Consider the following 22,391-nt stretch of genomic DNA (forward strand, 5'->3'; position numbering starts at 1 on the left):
TTTGTTTGGAAAATTTAGTCTGTTGACGTTTAATGTTATTATTGAAAGGTAATTGTTTGTAGCCATTTTTATTTTTTGTGCCTGTGTTCTTTCTTATCTTCTCATTTCTTCTTTTTACACCAGTTCCTTTAACATTTCTTGCATTGATGGCTTGGTAGTGATAAATCCCTTAGCCTTTTTTTGTCAGTGAAGCTCCTTATTTCCCCTTCAATTTTGAATGATAGCCTTGCTGGATAGAGTATTCTTGGATTCAGTCCCTTGCTTTGCATCACTTTGTAAATTTCTTTCCATTCTTTTCTGGCCTGATGTGTTTCTGTTAAGAAATCATTTGATAATCTAATGGGAGCTCCCTTTTATGTAACTTTCTGTCTCTTTCTTGCAGTCTTTAAGATTCTCTCTTTGTCCTGAACATTTGTCATTGTAATTATGATTGGTCTTGGTGTGGGTATTTTTGGGTTCATCTTGTTTGGGACTCTCTGTGCTTGTGTGACTTTTTTCTTCCCCACACCAGGGAAGTTTTCTGACATTGTTTCTTTAAATAACTTTTCTAACCCGTTTTCCTCGTCCTGTTGTTCTGGCACCCCTATTATTCGTATGTCGCTTCGTTTCATGTTGTCCTATAGCTCCCTTAGGCTCTCCTCCTGTCTTTTAATTTTTTTCTCCAATTGCAGTTCAGTTTGTGTGTGTTTTGCTTCCCTGTCTTCTAATTCACTAATTCGGTCCTCTGCTTCTCCTAGTCTACTGTTGAAACTTTCCATGGTGTTTTTATTGCAGCTATATCACTCTTCATTTCTTCTTGATTCTTACATAAGTTATTGATTTTTTTCATCCATTTCTTCTTGATTCTTACATAATTGGTTGATTTTTTCCTCCATCTGTTTTATGAACTGTATAACCCTCATTCTGTATTATTTTCTGACATATTGCTTGCCTCTGTTTCACTTAGCTGTTTTTTCTGGCGATTCCTCCTTTTTTTTCCTTTGGGGGTTTCTTTGTCTACCTATTTATGGTCTCACCAACTGATCTAGATGTCGAGTCGTGCAGGGCTGCTCCTTGGGTGGCAGTGGCTCCTTGGGATGTGGTTGCTCCTCAGGCTCTCAGTGAAGTGGCTGGTCCTCAGTTGGCAGCGGCTCCTTCGGTGGGTGCTGTTCGCAGCAGTGGTGTCTCCTCTGGATGGTGAGGAAGGCTGCTCGCACAGCTGCTGTTCCTTGGACAGGGAGTGGGCTGCTCACGTGGCTGCTTCTCCTCAGATAGGGGTGGACTGCTCACATGGCTGTTGCTCCACAGATCAGGGCTGGCTACACGCTGATGCTGTTCCTCAGATGGGGCAGGCTGCTCATGAGGCTGCAGCTTCTTGGACAGGAGCAGGTTGCTTGCTGGGTGGTGCTCCTCATACGGGTGCAGGCTCCTCGTGCAGCTGCTGCTCCTTGGATGGGGGTCAGGCAGCTTGCTTGGCTGTTGCTCCTCAGGTGGGAGTGAGCTGCATGTGTGGCTGCTGTTCCTCGGACAGGGGCAGGCTGTGCAGGACTGCCACTCCTCGGATGTGGGCGGTCTGCTCCTTCGGCTGCTGCTCCTTGGTCTGGGGCAGGCTGCTTGGGCAACTTCTGCTCCTCAAATGGGGGTGGGCTGCTTGCGGCGCTGTTGTTCCTCACACAGGGGCTGGCTGCTCACACAGCTGCTACTCCTTGGACAGGGGATAGACTGCTTGCGTGGCTGCTGCTCTTCAGGCGGGAGAGAGCTGCATGTGTGGCTGCTGCTCCTCGGCTGGGGGTGGGCCGTTCACCCAGCTGCTGCTCTTCGAACCAGTGTGGGCTGCGCAGGGCTGCTTAGAAGTGGGCGGGCTGCTTGGGCGGCTGCTGCTTCTCAAATGGGTGCAGGCTGCTTGCGGCACTGCTGTTCCTCAAAAGGGGGCAGGTTGCTCACATTGAACCAGCCCGCTGCTGCTCCTCGGACAGGTGCAGGGTACAGGCTGCACGCAGCTGCTGCTCCTCGGATGGGGGTGGGCTACACGCAGCTGCTGCTCCTCGGATGGGGGCAGGCTGCACAGGGCTGCTGCTCCTCAAATGTGGGCGGGCCACATGAGGCTGCTGCTCTTAGGCCTGGGGCAGGCTGCTTGCAGGGCTGCTGCTCTTTGGACAGGAGTGGACTGCTAAAGTGTCTGCTGCTCGTGTGGTTGTAGTGCTCTGGGCTAAAGCTTTGGGCCAGTCAGAGGGTAGCTTGCTTCAGAACTCACAGGAGCCTGCGCCCGGGGTAGCTGGATACTCATTGACTGTGGGACCACAGTCGAGGTAGCAGGACCCTGGCAGGTGTGGCTGTAGAGTCCCAGGTGTTCTCTGAGGGCACCCTGGGTGGAGAAGAGCCTGGGCTCCCAGTTACAGCTGCTCTCCCCTTCAAAAAGGCTAGGCATCTGTGGACAAGCCAGCCTCCCAGTACTGTTGGCAATGGTAGCAGAGGCTGCCTAGTTAGGCATGCCCGGTTAGCCTGCCCCAGAAGGTCCTGTGGGATCTAACTGCCTTACTCACATACACACAAATACATCCCATATGACCACACACTCCTCTTTTGCTCCCTCACTCACTCATGCTCTCTCCCTCACTGCCGCCTTCTTCCTGCCTCTGTAGCTGCGTCTGGGGTGTTATTGACCCATTCGTGGATGAAGTTTCCTCTCCAGGTGTCTGGTTAATGTGGCTCACTCTCTAGCTCCTGACCAGACAGGATAAAATTCACCTCAGCAAGACACAACACAAAGGGAACAAAGCATGAATATACTCACAACACCAATGACCCCACTATAAGTAACCACCTGAGAAAAGAGAATTAGGGGAGAGAAAAGAGAGCACAAATGATATCCAAGAGAGAGAAAAAGGAGAGAAAAGAAAAAGGAAGAAAAAGGAGAATATATATATATATATATATATATATATATATATATATATATATATGGAAAACACCACAAAACCAATAGATAAACCTAAAAGAATACAAACAGCAAATACCCAGCAAAGAGGGTGGGGGCAGAATCTGTAGAGGTTGAGCTTATATACAGAAAATAAGATTAAGAATTGGATGAATATGGGGAGGTCCTCAGTTCAGTGTAGAGGAAGTATAAAGGGGATGGGTGGATAAGAAGAAATAGATTGAGAAGAAATAATAATAATAATAAATTTACAAAAAAAATTGTTTTCAAAATTGGTATAAAAAATAAAAATAATAAATAAAAATAAAATAAAATGGAGTGATGGAAAAATAATGAGAAAAGAAATAGAAAATAAAGCAACAAATAAAAACAGGAAAACAAAAAACGAAGAAAAAAGATCAAATAATAATAAAAAATAAATAAAAATTAAAATGAAAAGTGAAGTGTCGTTCCTTTGGCTGGCTTAAGATCCCAGTCTTCTGTACTGTCTTTAGGCAAGTCCCTTTGGACTCTCAGGCACTATTTCATGTGTGTTTTTTAATCCTTTGTGCCATTCAGAGTGGGATCTGGGTGTGGCTGTGTTGGTTGACTGGAAACTGGAGGGAGGGGCTATCTCTTTAGGACAAAATGGCTGTCCATGTCCTGGGCTCAGGTGTGACTCAGTGCCATACATGCTGCCACTTCTCCTGGACCGCCACTCTCCCCAGACTCCAAGGGTCTGCACCTTCTCCCTCATCTCAGCTATGGGTAAGTGTCTGTATCCAAAAGGTCCTATGAACTAGGTTCAGTGAAGGAAGGCTCAGGCCACAGACAAGGGAAAGACTGGGCCTCTGCATGCTCCTCTCTTGCTAGTGCTGCGTGGTCTGGCCAGCCCTTCAGGCTGCACCCTCTGGGTTCAGGCTTTTGTGACTGTGGACCCCGATCTAGAATCCCCTGCGGTCCAGCAGTCCTGTGGCCCTTCTTTCCACAGTCAGATGCTGTGCCTGACCCCAGGGACGTGGCTTGGTGCTGTGTGGGTTCCCTCAGGGGTCTGGCAGACTCGCCTGCCCCGCTCCTTGATTTTACCTTTTTCCAGGGATCCTCTACCCTTCCCAACTGCAAACTGTCTCACCCACTGAGTCTCCTTTGCCAATTCAGATTGGATGTTATTCATTTCAGCTGTTCTTTCTATCTGCTCCGGGACAAGGCTCGGGACACGTCTGTCTGTTCTCTTGCCATTTTGTCTCTCTTTGCAGTTTTAAGTTTCTTTGAAATCTACCTAATAATAGAGTAATATGCAAATTGACCAAACCTTTGCTATGCTAAGCCATGCCCACCATCCAAGGCATGCCCACTAGCCAATCAGGAGAAAATATGCAAATAAACCCAACCAAGATGGCTATAGCCACTGAGAGCGGGAGGGAGGCTTGGGTTTCCGTGTAACAAAAGAAGCCATCCTGTTGCCAGCCTAAGCCTTCACTCAAGGCTACAAAATTTCAATTGTAGAAGGTAAATAAATTCCAGATACCAGGGCCTCCTCTTGGGTCGCCAGGGGGCGTGGCCAGCCTGCAAACCACCACAGGCCCCTCGCTCAGGCCGCCCCACGTCCCAAGGGAACCCCCACCCTTCAGGGCAAACCAGTCAGCACCCACCCATGCACCAGGCCTCTATCCTATCTAATAAGAGAGTAATACGCAGATTGACCATCACTCCAACACACAATATGGATGCACCCATGTGGTCAAAGATCCTGCCCCCATGTGGACACAAGATGGCCACCACAAGATGGCCAGCAGGGGAGGGCAGTTGGAGGCGATCAACCCTGCAGGGGAGGGCAGTTAGGGGTGACCAGGCTGGCAGAGGAGGGAAGTTGGGGGCAAACAGGCTGGCTGGGAGCAGTTAGGCATCAATCAGGCTAGCAGCGGAGTGTTTAGGGGGTGATCAGGCTGGCAGGCAGAAGCGGTTAGGGGCAATCAGGAAGGCAGGCAGGTAACCAGTTGGGAGCCAGCAGTCCTGGATTGTGAGAGGGATGTCTCAGATTGGAGAGGGTGCAGGCTGGGCTGAGGGACACGCCCTCCCCTCTGTGCACGAATTTCGTGCACTGGGCCTCTAGTGTTAATATAAGAACTTTCACAGTTAACATTTAAAATCTTTAAGTTCTGCAGTGAGAGAAAAAGTCATAAAATATATTTTCATATTCAAAACTATTGAGAAACTTTCGACATTTACAATTCTTGCCTTACTTTCAACCAATGAAGAGGAATACTTTATAAAAAAATGAATATAAACCCAAGACATCCCATTGCCACAGGAGAAGTACTGCTATTTGTTACTTTACAATTCACTGCTTTATTCATTGATTGCTGCCTAGTTAGCATTCAACTGTACAGTAATTCCTCCACAACCATTAGTTCTGTTCAGGTCAAAATTCAGTTATTCCTCTTTGAGAAAGCAGTCTAGCAGAGTGGCTAAGGGAGTGGAATCTGCAGCCAAATGCTTGGGTCCAAATTCTGGTTCCACAATTTAGTCAGCTGGGTGATGTTAGGCAAATTACTTAACCTTGCCACACCTCAGTTTCCTGATCTATAAAATAATAATAATAATAACAATAATAATAACAACAGTACTTCCTCATAGGTTTTTGTGAAATTGCAAGAGTTAATATATACAACATAAGTAAAGTGCTTAGAATGGTGCCTGTCACAGAATAAGTGTTATTCCTGTTAACTATTATCATTTATCTTTTAACTATTTTTCCTCCAAAATTTCAGTTTCAGCATATACAAACTTGATTCCCCTAAATGAGAATAATTAGAGAAGTTGGGGGAATGGGGATGCTGACTAGTGGTAATAGAAAAGGGAAAATAGGAAACAAAGCCAAAGTGCAGTAAGCCTTCCATATCCACGGGTTCTGCATCCATACAAACATATCCACAAATTTAATCAACTGTTGAGCAAACATATTCAGAAAAAAGGTTACATTGTTGCTGACGTGTATTGTGTAGTTAGGCCTACAGTGGTTGTGTCTGCACTGAACAGGTACAGGCTTTTTATCTTCTCATTATACCCTAAATATTACAGTAAAACAACTACTTACATAGCATTTATATCTTCTATAATAATAAAAGCGTAATATGCTAATTAAACAAGATGTCCTTCCAGATGACCTTCCAGACGAAGCCAGGGCTGCGAAGGTTGAAACAAGCTGTCACAGCTGCGAGGGCCAAGCCCCTTGCACAAATTTCGTGCATTGGTCCTCTAGTTGTATTATAAGTAACTAGGAATTATAAGTAACTAGAGATAATTTAAACTATATTGGAGGATTTATGTAGGCTATATGCAAATACTATACCAATTTAGCTAAGGGCATCCAAAGATTTGGGTATCTTCAGGGGGTCCTGGAACCAGTCCCCTGTAGTTACCAAGGGACAGATACAACTGTATACATTTCTGCAGTGCAAGCTAGAGAAGATACAAAAAGCGGAGGGAAAGTAACCAAGCTTTAGAACTGTATTCAGGTATCTGAGGAAGGAGGGAATTGAGATACAATCAAGAGGATCTGACAGCATATTTTGTGGGAAGAACATACTAACTCAGCTAAATGGGACCATTTGAAAATTCCCATAAAGATTTTCTTCATCTCAAATTTCAGGGGCCTATGCTTCTCTAGGATCTGCAACTTGAAAAAACACTGAGTCATAACACCTGGAAAGCCTTGAGCATTTGGATGGTGGACTAGATACAGAGGAACACTGTTACCATCTACTAATGTGTATACAACCATCATGAAAGTGAAACAAGCTGATAAATTTCTCCTTGAAACCACAAGAGCGGAAAGGAGAAAGAAGGGAACCCTGAGCAGTTTCTAATGAGCAAAGTATGACAAATGAACACTAATTTTCCAGTCTTCAGTATTGGTCATTTACAATGTGAAAAAGCCCTTGTAACTCTGTCTCTTAATGTGCCAGACTCATCGTCTCAGTTTAGTGCAGCTAAAATCTATTTATAAGGGCTTTTTTTTTTTTTTTTTTTTTTTTTTTTTTTCCAATTTTTTTATTAAGGTATTATATGTGTACATATCTTACCATTGCCCTCCCCACACCCCACTCCCATATATGCCCCCACCCCCCAGAGTTTTGCATCCATTGGTTATGCTTATATGCATGCATACAAGTCCTTTGATTGATCTCTTATCTCCCCCACCTCTCCCTAACCTTCCCCTTGTAATTTGACAGTCTGTTTGATGCTTTACTGTCTCTGTATCTATCTTTTTGTTCAAGTTTATAATGTTCTTTATTATCCATAAATGAGTGAGATCATGTGGTATTTTTCTTTCATTGACTGACTTATTTCACTTAACATAATGTTCTCCAATTCCTCCCAGGTTGCTGCAAATGATGAGAATTCCTTCTTTTTGATGGCAGCATAGTATTCCATTGTGTAGATGTACCACAGTTTTCTGATCCAGTCATCTGCTGACGGGCACCTAGGCTGTTTCCAAATCTTAGCTATGGTGAATTGCGCTGCTATGAACATAGGGGTGCATATATCCTTTCTAATTGGTGTTTCTAGTTTCTTCGGATATATTCCCAGGAGTGGGATTACTGGGTCAAATGGGAGTTCCATTTTCAGTTTTTTGAGGAAACTCCATACTGTTCTCCACAGTGGCTGCACCAGTCTGCAATCCCACCAGCAGTGCACGAGGGTTCCTTTTTCTCCGCATCCTCGCCAACACTTGTCGTTTGTTGATTTGTTGATGATAGCCATTCTGACAGGTGTGAGATGGTACCGCATTGTTGTTTTGATTTGCATCTCTCGGATAATTAGTGACGTTGAGCATGTTTTCATGTGTCTCTTGGCCTTCCTTCTGTCTTCTTTTGAAAAGATTCTATTTAGGTCTGTTGCCCATTTTTTTATTGGATCATTTATCTTCCTTTTATTAAGTTGTATAAGCTGCCTGTAGATGTTGGAGATTAAACCTTTATCAGTGATGCCATTTGCAAATATGTTCTCCCATGCAGTGGGCCTTCTTGTTGTTTTGTTGATGGTTTCTTTTGCTGTGAAAAAGCTTTTTATTTTGATGTAGTCCCATTTGTTAATTTTCTCTTTAGCTTCCATTGCCCTAGGGGCAGTGTCAGTGAAGAATTTCTTTTGGCATATGTCTGACATTTTGCTGCCTGTGGATTGCTCTAGTATTTTTATGGTTTCCCGTCTTATGTTTAAGTCCTGTATCCATTTTGAGTTTATTTTTGTGTATGGCGTAAGTTGGTGATCAAGCTTCATTTTTTTGCATGTATCTGTCCAATTTTCCCAACACCATTTATTGAAGAGACTGTCTTTATTCCATTGTATGTTCATGCCTCCTTTGTCAAATATTAATTGAGCATAGTGGTTTGGGTCAATATCTGGATTCTCTATTCTGTTCCATTGATCTATATGTCTGTTCTTGTGCCAGTACCAGGCTGTTTTGAGAACAGTGGCTTTGTAATACAGCTTGAAATCTGGTATTGAGATCCCTCCTACTTTATTCTTCTTTCTCAGGATTGCTGTGGCTATTCGGGGTCTTTTTTTATTCCAGATGAATTTTTGGAGAGTTCTTTCAAGGTCTGTGAAATATGCCGTTGGTATTTTAATGGGGAGTGCATTGAATCTATAGATTGCTTTGGGTAGTATGGACATTTTAATGATGTTGATTCTACCAATCCATGAACATGGTATGTTCTTCCATCTGTTTACGTCTTCCTCTATCTCTTTTTTCAGTGTCCTGTAGTTTTCCGTGTATAGGTCTTTTACCTCCTTAGTTAAGTTTATTCCTAGGTATCTTAATTTTTTTGGTGCGATGGTAAATGGGATTGCCTTTTTAGTCTCTCTGTCTGTAAGTTCACTATTGGTGTATAGAAAGGCCATAGATTTCTTGGCGTTAATTTTGTATCCTGCTACATTGCCGAATTCATTTATTAAGTCTATGAGTTTTTTGACGGAGTCTTTCGGATTTTTTATGTACAATATCATGTCGTCTGCAAATAAAGACAGCTTTACTTGTTCTTTTCCAATCTGGATGCCTTTTATTTCTTCTTCTTGTCTAATTGCAATGGCTAATACTTCCGGCTTTTAGGTACACTCATGGGGTCAATCTATCTAAATCTGGGTGTTTAAAATTGTAAGTTTTTCAAATATGACTTATTATAGAGATTTTGAGGAGCCTTCCCCTCAAGGTTGGGGAAGAACCCACCTATTACACTTCTTGCCTACTTTAACTAATTATCAGTGATTTCCACTGATGTCAGAAGAGATGATGGTAGTACTACATATCTATTCAGGGAAAACTACAAAGTTGCTTGATTTTTAAGTTATGGTAAAGAATTTAAATAATATATTCTCTAGGAATACATTATATAAAAAAATAAATGTATCCAGAATTAGGTTATTGACTGGCCTTCATTTGGTGGCTGACTGGGCTTCATCTTGTCTGTTTACCATTCAACTACTTAATTTTAAAGGGCCCTATCCATGAAAATAAAGAGGAAGCCTTACCTGTTGCTGTATTCCTCCATACTGTCCGGATACCAAAATTGTGCTGATTTCATATCAATAATAGAACGATTAATTTTGTCTATGAACCTCTACTCACACATTAGTTTTCACCAGCTCCTATTTCCACTATTTCTTCTTGTAGACATATTAACCCACCCTCGAGATGCCCAGGATGCTGACAAAGGAGATAGGAGACATATTTTGAGAGCTTTTACCTATTACACTACTTCTCCTTAACCCAGTTCTAATATTGCATTCATCTCTATCAAGTGAATAAATCTATTTGTAGAAACAAACAAGCCACATATATACCCAGACCATTAAAGAACTCATTTTAAATGTAGCACATGAAATATTGTTTAACATCTCAACTTGCCCCAGCTCTGAAGTAGAACTGATAATATTGACAGTGGACTGGAAAACCAAGTAGATCCTAAGGTATATACATTACATTACCCATTAGAATTTTCTATAGATTCATACATTTTCTGCACTTCCATGGATAATAATTTATATAGATTATAAGACACATGGAAAACTAACAGGAAATAGGCCTCCAGAAAGATTGTTCAAATAATAGAAACCTGAACAATACAACTTTACAATTAAGTGTGATACCTCCAAAAGTAGTGGAAAAATATAGGAAAGAGAGGCTGTAATTTTCTTCCCTTCTTTTGCCAACTAGAATGCTGATTCCTTCTTTGCTTACATTCAGAGCCATCCATTTTCTTTTTCTTAAAATGATTATGAAAATAATTTCCTCTCAGAATTAAAAAAAAGGAAACTATGGCTTGTGGTGTGGAATTCAGGTAATTATATTGGGAGCAGTGTCACTATGATTTTGGCTTTGCTAATGTTATTGAAATCAAACTCAGTTTAATGGAAACAAAGGTAGGAGAAATAATCTTACATTGTAAGGAAAAAAATAAGACTCCTGCCATCTCTAATTGCCTACACCAAATAGAATTATTTGCTCTTAAAAATATATTTATATAGCCCAACCAGCGTGGCTCAGTGATTGAGCATCGACCTATGAACCAGGAGGTCATGGCTCAATTCCCAGTCAGGGCACATGCCTGGGTTGCAGCTAGATCCCCAGTTGGGGGCATGCAGGAAGCAGCCAATCAATGATTCTCTCTCACCATTGATGTTTCTATCTCTCTCTCTTCCTCTCTGAAATCAGTAAAAATGTATTAAAAATGTATTTATATATAAAATACTAGGTTGAGCTACATACCAAAGCAAGAGACTGCTTTGGGGCCTATGGGAATGTACTAGTAAGAAGAGCAAATATCTAGGGTAATGATGCTAAGTAACAGAACTTGATTCTACTATGAACTCCTATCTTCTAGACACCCCACTTATTCCATCCTGCTTCCCAGTCTTGACCCAGTGAATCATTATACTTTTTTCTCACTACTTTCCTACAATCCAAGCTGTTAGTCAATATCCTCTAAGCCTGCATTTCTCTTTTATGCTTCCAAGCCTTTGTGTATGCCATTCCTCTGCCTAAAATATTATATCTCAGTTTATGAAAATCTATCTCCCAAGTATTTAGTCTATCTTAAAGTCTTCCTTGACTGCCACAGGCAGAAATGGCACTACCTTTTCCAGAAACCTATAGAATACATTTCCATTATAAATTTTTAAAATTTTTTCTTTAAGATAAGCATTTAGACAGCAGATATTTGTTGCATTCCTACTATGCCCAAGACATCCCATTAGGCATTGTGCAGGATATGTGTTTCAGTGCTGAAAGCTGTGCAGTTCTAGAAAATTAAGAATCATTGAACACCTCCAAATATATAATTGAGCAACATATTAAAATTAATGCAATCTTGTTCGAAAGTGCATATTTCTTAGGCATTCTTTAAAAGGAGACTTAATATCAGTTTACTATTAATATCCCAAGTGCATTCTTATTGTAGTTTGGATCGACTCCTATTATTCAAACTTAGTTTTTTTGTTTTTTAAATAAAACTAATGAATTCAAATGTCTGCATATCAACAGAAAAACGATCCCCTCTTCTGTGTAATTAAGTGCATTGTATTAATGTGTGCATAATGTAAAATCAATAAATAATGAATTACCAATGATTATAATTGAATGTTTTCATAATTTTATTGTCAGCCATGATCCATAGTACATTTATACTGCATTAAATTAATTAGTGTGTCATTTCTATTACATACATCAGCAGTGAAGTAATGCAGTAATATCTGTTTTTAATGTTTTAAAGATAGTATATCCCTTATAAAGTAAAAGAAGGAGTTACTAGAGATATTTTCAGTGATGGGCATTTATGGTGGTATCTTTAAGGAGATCTAATAAAGGCATTTATACTTCTTACTAGAAGCCCGGTGCACGAAATTCGTGCACGGCGGGGGGTTGTCCCTCAGCCCAGCCTGTACCCTCTCCAATCTGGGACTCCTGGAGGGATGTCCGACTGCCCGTTTAGGCCCGATCCCACCAGGATCGGGCCTAAACGGGCAGTCGGACATCCCTCTCACAATCCAGGACTGCTGGCTCCCAACTGCTTGCCTGCCTGCCTTCCTGATTGCCCCTAACCGCTTCTGCCTGCCAGCCTGATCACCCCCTAACCACTCTGCTGACAGACTGGTTGATGCTTAACTGCTCCCCTGCCAGCCTGTTTGCCCCCAACTTCCCTCCTCTGCCAGCCTGGTCACCCCTAACTGCCCTCTCCTGCAGGGTTGATCACCTCCAACTGCCCTCCCTTGCAAGCCTGGTCCCTGTCAACTGCCCTCCCTTGCAGGCCTGGTCCCTCACAACTGCCCTCCCTTGCAGGCCGGGTGCCTCCCAACTGCCCTCTCCTGCTGGCCATCTTGTGGTGGCCATCTTGTGTCCACATGGGGGCAGGATCTTTGACCACATGGGGCAGCTATATTGTGTGTTGCAGTGATGATCAATCTGTATATTACTCTTTTATTAGATAGGATAGAGGCCTGGTACAGGGGTGGGGGCCAGCTGGTTTGCCCTGAAGGGTGTCCCGGATCAGGGTGGGGTTCCCTTGGGGTGTGGGGCGGCCTGAGCGAGGGGCCTGTGGTGGTTTGCAGGCTGGCCACGCCCCCTGGCAACCCAAGGGGAGGCCCTGGTATCTGGAATTTATTTTCCTTCTACAATTGAAACTTTGTAGCCTGGAGCGGAGCCAAGCCTGGGGCTCCGGCAGCCATTTCTGTGGCAGTTAATTCACCTTCTACAATTGAAACTTTGTAGCCTTAAGTGGGTGAGCCCGGCCAGGGTGTGCGGAAAGCTTTGCTTCCCTTGTTGCCGCCGCCAACCCTGGCCTGCTCTCTCAAGCTCCATTCTGCTGCCATTTGTTTGAATTTGTTTACCTTTTATAATTGAAACTTCGTAGCTTGAGTGGAGGCTTAGGCCTGCAACGGCTATGGAAAGCTTGGCTTGCTCTGTTACCTGGGAAACCTTGCTCTCTGTGGCTGTAGCCATCTTGGATTGGGGTTAATTTGCATACTCTCCCTGATTGGCTGGTGGGCGTGGCTTATGTAGCGGAGTGATGGTTAATTTGCATATTACCATTTTATTAGAGAGGATGATAACTATTTTTTAACCCACTATCTATTGAGTAACAATACTCAGACTTAAACCCTTTCTTTCTATGGAAATGTATTGAGAAACTCTCCTTTTGTTACATTGTTCTATCTCGTTGAAAGTTTATCAATTATGCCAAAACCGGTTTGGCTCAGTGGATAGAGCGTTGGCCTGTGGACTCAAGGGTCCCAGGTTCGATTCCGGTCAAGGGCATGTACCTTGGTTGCGGGCACATCCCCAGTAGGGGGTGTGCAAGAGGCAGCTGATGGATGTTTCTCTATCATCGATGTTTCTAACTCTCTATCCCTCTCTCTTCCTCTCTGTAAAAAATCAATAAAATATATATTTTTTTAAAAAGATAGTTTATCAATTAGCAATGGTAAGCTGTTCCTCCACCACGCTTAGAAGTTACAGAGTAGAGATATAGTATAATCAGGCAAAAGAAAGAAAGAAAGAAAGAAAGAAAGAAAGAAAGAAAGAAAGAAAGAAAGAAAGAAAGAAAGAAAGGAAGGAAGGAAGGAAGGAAGGAAGGAAGGAAGGAAGGAAGGAAGGAAGGAAGAAAGAAGAAAGAAAGAAAGAAAGAAAGAAAGAAAGAAAGAAAGAAAGAAAGAAAGAAAGAAAGAAAGAGAATTTTGTGCTGAAGGCCAATTTGTAATATTTTGTAATCAGTCCTCTCACAAAAACCATACTCATGTATTCCATTATTATACAAAGCAAACAATGATGAAGAAATTCTCATTTGGAATTATTTGATAAGGTCAATGAAACATTGCATTTTGGAAGTCATTAAAAAGCTTTTAACTAAGGTATGGTTGCCAGATTTAGCAAATGCAAATACAGTATGCAATATTTGGGACATACTTAAACAAAAAAAATGTTCATCACTGATCTGAAATTCAAATTTAACTGTTTCCTGTATCTTTATTTGATAATCTAATAACTCCTACATATGAGGAATAAGAGAAGGCTTCCAAGGTGAGGTGGTACTTGAACCATGGTGAAGGATCAGTTGAAGTTAGCTAGGTGAGAGTGTGTAGAAGGGTTGAGCAAGGAATTTGAGGAGGCATGAATAAAATAGTTGGGGGATCAGTATGGCTGGAGGATAGGAGTGTGAGAGAGTCAGAGAGTGATGAAAAATAGGGGTGAGCCCTTCAGTTTATCTACAAAATTAACTTCTAACTTCACAATGATGACAGATAAAAGGGTCATTATTTTACTTGAATCTCCAACCCTTTTCTCCAAGTTCACAATGAAGTCTGACAGGTGTAAACACAGCAGCAGCTATATAAAACGGTTGCATAAAAGAAAACAAAATTCTGCTCTGTCCAAAATTCTTTGTCTTTCAGAAACTTCAACAGGTTTCACCCTGCTCTGTGAGAGCTAATCGGTCTTTGATTTTCTCCAGTAAGAAATCTGATCATTTCTCTTTTCTTTGAAAATGTCACATTACACATTCTATGCAACTGTTTCCACCTGTCTGGTTGGCAGCTCTCAATGTAATTTTAGGGCTGGAGTAGGAAATATGAGTGCTCCAAAAGAAAAATTTTCACCAATAACTGATGGTTAATGGTAGAACCAAATGTCCTTTAATATAAACTGATGTTTGTATGCTGTTTGGATATTGACTTCTGAAAAGATTTGTTCTAGGCATAAACTGCTGTTCATCATGTTACTCACTAGAACCTCTCAATATGGGGCTTTTACTGTGGCAAATTATATTTACTCCTATTGCCCTGAAGGGTTATTCATACAAAGTACAAATTCCTATAGATATCACTCATCATAAGGAGTCTCAAAAATTCATTTCAAAATGAATGTCATGCATTTTAAAATAATTTATCAAAAATCTACTTAAAATATAGAGCTAACTAGATACAATTTGAGCCCTAAATGTCTGAGAAGAAAGAAAAGTTCAAGTAGAAGATGAGACCTGCTTTTATATAAAAACTAGAGGCCCGGTGCATGAAATTCGTGCACGGGGGGAGGGGGTGTCCCACAGCCCAGCTTGCACCCTCTCCAATCTGGGACCCCTCAAGGGATGTCCGACTTCCCGTTTAGGCCCAATCCCACCGGACATCCCTCTGACAATCCAGGACTGCTGGCTCCCAACTGCTTGCCTGCTTGCCTTCCTGATTTCCCCTATCCGCTTCTGCCTGCCAGCCTGATCACCCCCTAACCACTCCCATGCCAGCCTGATTGATGTCTAACTGCTCCCCTGCCAGCCTGTTTGCCCCCAACTTCCCTCCTCTGCTGGCCTGGTCATCCCTAACTGCCCTCCTCTGCAGGGTTGATCACCTCCAACTGACCTCCCTTGAAGGCATGGTCCCTCCCAACTGCCCTCTCCTGCTGGCCATCTTGTGGTGGCCATCTTGTGTCCACATGGGGGCAGGATCTTTGACCACATAGGGGCAGCTATCTTGATCTTGTGTGTTGGAGTGATGGTCAATCTGCATATTACTCTTTTATTAGATAGGATAGAGGCCTGGTGTATGGGTGGGGGCCAGCTGGTTTGCCCTGAAGGGGGTCGTGGATCAGGGTGGGGTTCCTTTGGGGAGTGGAGAGGCCTGGGCGAGGGGCCTGTGGTGGTTTGCAGGCCGGCCACGCCCCTGGGGACCCAAGCAGAGGCCCTGGTATCTGGAATTTATTTACCTTCTACCATTGAAACTTTGTAGCCTGGAGCGGAGCCAAGCCTCCTGCTCCCTCCATGGCCAGCAGCCATTTCTCTTGGGATTAATGTGTCTTCTATAATTGAAACTTTGTAGCCTTAAGCGGAGGCCTGGGCCTGCCAGGGTGTGCAGAAAGCTTAGCTTCCTCCATTGCCTGGGAAACCCAAGCCTCCCACTCTTTCGAGCTCCGTGGCTGCCACCATTTGGATTTGTTTACCTTCTATATTTACCTTCTAAAACTTTGTATCCTTGAGTGGAGGCCTGGGCCTGCCAGAGTGTGTGGAAAGCTTGGCTTCCTCTGTTGCCGGGGAAACCCAAGCCTCCCTTCTGGTAGCCATCTTGGTTGGTGTTAATTTGCATACTCGCCCTGATTGGCTGGTGGGCATGGCTTGGCTGGTGGGCGTGGCTTATGTAGTGGAGTGATGGTTAATTTGCATATTACTCTTTTATTAGAGAGGATTAGTGCTACTGTTATCATTAACAATGACTTGTAAATCATTCTGTTTGGAATACAAATAACAAGCCTCTAAATGTATGAAAATGAAAATGTTCTGTGTTTCATCATATGAAATTTTTATCTTTTTCTAATTCCTTCTTTGTTTTTCCATTTATGCATATGCAAAAAGGGATCTAGAATAGTTTCAGTTCTCTTGTAAGTCATGAACAATGTCTTCAACACAAATAAAAATATTTGCTCTTACACACACACCTCCATACTCCCTTCCCCCACAAACACACAATCATTCCACCACTACCACAAAAATATCAATCATGCATTACTACTATCTTTGTCTTTGGTGCAAGCAAACAAAAATTTCCATTTTACTGCTCTATTGCTAGAGACCCATCCAGGAGTTACCTCCATCTAGTGGCACGTTAGGGGTATTTAATCCTTTTACTTTTCAAAAGTAAACTGCATTTTTTTAAAGTAAAATAAAGTGGAAATAAACAAGAAAGTAAAGAACTCTTCAGTATACAATATATCTGCTACAACATTGTTTGATTGTGAATTAAGGTAATTATTTTTTTTTTCAAATAAAGTGAACTTCGTCCAGGTTTTTAGCATGTTAACATTTTACTTTGTGATAAAAATGCGAACTATACAATTATGTATTTCTTTACATAACTCCACCTTAAATTCAATGAAATTCCATGCTGAAAAATATTTTGTCATTGACTTACCGATTATTTTCAATAATAATTTGCTATTTTTATTTGCTTACATCTGTAGCTCTTATCTTAAGTTTCTGTGAGTGCAGATTCCTGGGATGTTGTCACAAATGATTTCCTTGTATTCATGACTACATAAATATTGACTTGAAGGAAAAATGTATTAACGTTTTGTCCAAATATTTTAGGATTCTTTTAGAAATAGGGTATTAAATAACATGCTAAATATATCTATAAAAATCTATCCATGTAGGAGTTACAAAGATTTTTTATTAAATAGTGCTCTCCTATCATTTTTTAGGGTCATGCACACACTAGAAAACTCAAGGTGGAACGTGACTTTGTGTTTAAAGTAGAAAACACAGAAATACTGCAGAATTTTAGTTCACTCTTCTTAAGAATCAAATGCAGCCCTATTGACTACAAATGACAACTTCCATGTAAATGGCCAAATTTTATAAATAACTAGTAATTAGTGTCAAATAGTGCTTATTTTAAAAATCTGTCTTGAGTTTTAAAAATATAAGAATTACATTTAATGTTTTTTAGTTAATTCACTTTTCCCTACGGAACAGAAAAAAATGGATAGTGACTACTCCAAATGGGCAATTTGATCACTTTATTCCATTGAAGAACTGCTGAAGTGCTTAGGACAGTTCTTTTGTCTCTGCCAGTAAGGAAAATCCTTAAATATGAATGGGTAGATTCTGAGTCTCTAGGTTAGCAACCACTTTCATTTCCCGGAGTCACTGAAACCAAGTCTCATTAATCTATGTCTTGTAAAAAGTTATAAATGTCATATTAAAATGTGTGTGTTATAATGGTTTCTCCGAGATAGAAAACAAAAATAGCTGTAGATTTCTGAGGCTTAGTTCTCCCATAATTTAATATCAGAATTTAATTCATGAAGTGTCATAGTGGTATTACTGAGTCATAATATTAGGAATGTAATGATTTAAAAAATCAGCTGGTGCCTAAGAAATTAGACATCTAATAATTGATCAGAATATTTGGTTGGAGTATGTTTTAAATTATTTTGAAAAAATACATACAGTGCTGATTCAATTATGTTTTTATTTGAGAATTATAAAAATTTATATTTCTTATTTAAAATGCAATGTAGTCTTTGCTCCTGTCTTTCTCTGTTTTCATATTCGTGATTTTACCCCAAAAGTGGAATCTAAGTCGAGAAATAATTAATTAGTGCCCTTGTTGTAACCTGGATTTAATATAATACTGCTTTAATGTGTGCAGATAAATTATGCGATAGTAATTGTGATGTTTTAGCAGTAGGAAAACCCAAATTCTTTTATACTTAATGTGAAAATAATGGGACATTATGATTAAATTGAATAAGCACAGATACCTCAAACATCAGAAGTACATTTTCTCAGCTGGGTCTTTTAAGTGGCTATTATTTCATCTGCATTATGGGAATCTTAAATTTTAAAGAAGAATAACATTTTCTAAAATATTAATACAGCAAGAGGAATAACTAGAAGCAATATTTTGCTTTAGTTAGACACAAAACATTTTTTCAGGTTGTCCAGAAATCATCAGTGAGAATATTTTAGTAGAAATTTAAAGGACAATAATTAAAGAAAATATTTCTTTCTCAAAATATGCATGTTATCTCCTTCAGTTCTGAGCTATTTTGCTTCCAAATTAAAATGCATGTTTTTAATTTATTCAACATTTCTTATTTAAAATCAGTGTGTAGGTTAGGGGTTAGGCTACAGGAATTTATCAGAGGGAAACCTCCCATGTGTAAACTCTGAAGTGGGGAATTTTGTTGTAGCATTCTGGAAGAGCAGTGAAACCCTAGATATTATCGTACCCTGTAGCATCATAAGGCAAGAATTACACTAAAAGGTAATTCTTAAATTTAAGCCAAAGACAAAAATTTTAAATCAGGCAACTCTGATTGTCTAAGTCAGGGGTCCTCAAACTTTTTAAACAGGGGGCCTGTTCACTGTCCCTCAGACCGTTGGAGGGCCGGACTATAGTTTAAAAAAACAACTATGAACAAATTCCTATGCACACTGCTAAGTCGGCTGCTAAGCAGGACAGGCAGTGGTGGCAAAAACACCCAGCAGGCCGGATAAATGTCCTCGGCAGGCTGCATGTGGCCCGCGGGCTGTAGTTTGAGGACCCCTGGTCTAAGTAACCTGAGGCATTTAAGTTCAGAGAAGATGGTCTGAACCCATTAACTAAGATGGTGATAGAGACACTATATTAGGAGAGTGGAAAGTGCTCAAAAATAAAAATTCTTATTGTATAGCTAAAAATAACCTCCAAGTGCCCTGGTCGGTGTGGCTCAATGGTAAGAACAGGCCAGTGCACTGAAGGGTCACAGGTTCAAGTGCGGTATCTGGGTTGCAGGTTCGATCCCAATGGGTCACGTGTGGGAGTCAGCCAATCAATGTGTCTCTCTCTCACATCCATGTTTTTCTCTCTCCTCTCTCTGCCCCTCTCCCCTCCCTTCCACTCTCTCTGAACATCAATGGAAAAATTATCCTCAGGTGAGGATTAAAAACAACATAAAGTAATCATCATCATCATCATCATCCCCATGAATGTTGTACATCTGAAATTAATAAAGCATGGCAACTGTAAATTCAAAAACTAAAAAATAATATAAAGTAAAAGAAAAAGAAAGAGGGGAGTGAATATAAAGAAGATGATGTGACCTTTCAGATAAGCTTAGATTATAAAAGGAGGCACACAAAAGATAGAAAAATACCCACATTAAAGAATAAATATTTTTAAATGGCACATATATGCCTATTTATACACTATCAGGAAGGTTGAAGCCAAGGAAGGGATGAGAACTGTGAAATTAGTAGAAAAATTTAAAACCACAAAAATGCCCTTTAAAAAAGATATTTGGAATAAGAACAAAAAAAAAAAGGATGCAATGATGTGTTTTTCAGAGTTGTGATGTTTATTTAAAATGCAGATTCCTACACCTGTACGAAATGAATCCAAATATCCAGAAATGGGCTCAGGGATATGCACTTAATTAAATGCCCAGGTGAATTTGTTTAATTTTTTCAAAGTAGAAAGTAAATATAATTTTTAAAGCCAAATAATGCTAAAAGACGCGCAATAAGTAATAGTTCCATTGGCCAATCCATTCCCAAACCTTCAAAATTCCTCCTCAAAGGGAACAACTTTCAAATGTTTAGGTAATCTCTACTGGCATTTACCTCCACATTTCTTGTTTTTCTCCTTCCTTCCTTCCTTCCTTCCTTCCTTCCTTCCTTCCTTCCTTCCTTCCTTCCTTCCTTCCTTTCCTTCCTTTTCTTCTTTCTTTCCTTCCTTCTTTCTTTTTAGTGGCTGAAAACAACAGTGATTTATTTCTCATGATTCTGGGGGTCAGGCATTTAGTCGGGCCTTGACTAGTAGTTCTGCTTCACATAGCATCATCTGGTAGTTACTCAGCTGGATTCAACCAGCATCTGAACTGAACCAGAAGGATCAAACAGGCTTTGTTCATCAATTTGGAGATTTGGAGCCTCTGAGCTCTCCTTTTCCTTGGGACAAGCTTTGGCTTCCTCCCAGCATGGTAGTTTCAAAGTAGTTAGACTTAAAAGGCAGCTGGCTTCCAAGAGAGATGAAACAGAAACTGCCAGTCCTCTGAAGGTCTGGCTTAGAAGGCCCACAATGTTATATCTGCTATATTATTACACAGTCAAACCTAGTCACAAGGCCCATCAGATTAAAGGGGAAGAGGAATAGACTCCACATATTTTTTTCTTTTTAAAATAATTTTTAATTACAGTTGACATACAATATTATATTAGTTTCATGTGCAAAACATAGTGATTAAACATTTATATAACTTACTGAGATCACCTGATAAATCTAGTGCCCATCGGACACCATACATAGTTATTACAACATTATTGACTATATGCCCATGCTACATTTTACATTCCCATTACTATTTTGTAACTACAAATCTGCATTTCTTAATCCATTCCCCCTTTTCAACCATTTATTTTTTAAACATATTTTTATTGATTTCAGAGAGGAAGGGAGAGGAGAGAAAGATAGAAACATCAATGATGAGAGAGAATCATTGATTGGCTGCCTCCTGCACACCCCCTACTGGGGACTGAGCCCACAACCCGGGCATGTGCCCTTGACTGGAATCAAAATGGGACCCTTCAGTCCACAGGCCAATGCTCTATCCACTGAGCCAAACCAGCTAAGGCTCAACCATTTATTTTAATGTCCCTTCCATCTGGAAATCATCAAAATGTTCTCTATATTTATGAGTTTGTTTCTGTTTTGTTTGTTTATTATGTTTTAGGTGTTTTGTTTTTTGCTCCACATACAGTATAATTGACATTATATGACTTTTTTTTTTTTTGCAGTCTTTTTTATTTCATTCAGCACAATGCCCTCTAAGTCCATCCATGTTGTTACAGATGGAAAGATTTCATTCATTTTTTTTACTGGGTCATATTTCATTATATACTAGAGGCCTGGTGCATGAAATTCATGCACAGGTAGGGTCCCTAGGCCTGGCCTGAGATCAGGGCTAATCGGGGGCCTTCTGGCTGCTGGCAGAGGCTTTCCTTCATTATTTGCTGCCACCTGGTGGTCAGCACACATCCTAGCAAGATGTGTGCTGACCAAACTCCCGGTGGGTGGAACTCCAGAGGAGACAATTTGCATATTAGCCTTCTATTACATAGGATGTGCACCACATCTTTTAAAATTGAATTTATGGGGTGAAATTGGTTAATAAAATTATATATGTTTCAGGGGTAAAATTATATAATACATCACTGTATACTGTAATGTGTGTTCACCACCAAAAGTCAAGTCTTCTTCCATCTCCCCCTTTAACCTCTCTTACCTTCCTGCATCCTCCTTTCCCACTGGTAATCACCATACTGTTGTCTGCCTATGAAGTTGTTTTGGGGTGTTTTATTTATTTTATTATTTTGCTTAATCACTTCACCTTTTTTACCCAGTCACCCACACCCTCCCCTCAGATAGCTATCAATCTGTTCTCTGTATCTAAGAATCTGTTTCTATTTTGGTTGTTAGTTTATTTTATTGTGTGAAATCATATGGTACTTGTCTTTCTCTGACTGGCTTATTTCACTTAGCATAATGCTCCCAAGGTTTATTTAAGCAGTCACAAAAGATACGATTTTCTTCCTTTAATGGCTGAGTAGTATTCCATTCAGGGGTGAGGAACCTTTTTCTGCCAAGGGCCATTTGGATATTTATAATATCATTCGTGGGCCATACAAAATTACTCACTTAAATATTAGCCTGCTATATTTGGTCAAACATTTAATTAATTCACCTCTAATGCCTTGGCAAGGCCAGACCAAATGATTTTGTGGGCCTTATATGGCCTGCAGGCCAGATGTTTCCCACCCCTGGATGGTCCATATCTTTCTTATCCACTCATCTACTGATGGGTACTTAAACTGTTTCCAGATCATGTCTATTTATGTAATGTGCCAATGAACATAGGGGTACATACATTCTTACAAATTAGTGTTTTGGGATTCTTCCAATATGTTTCCAG

The sequence above is a fragment of the Cnephaeus nilssonii genome, assembly GCF_951640355.1.
Source record: "Cnephaeus nilssonii genome assembly, chromosome: X".
In the NCBI taxonomy this organism is placed as follows: Eukaryota; Metazoa; Chordata; class Mammalia; order Chiroptera; family Vespertilionidae; genus Cnephaeus; species Cnephaeus nilssonii.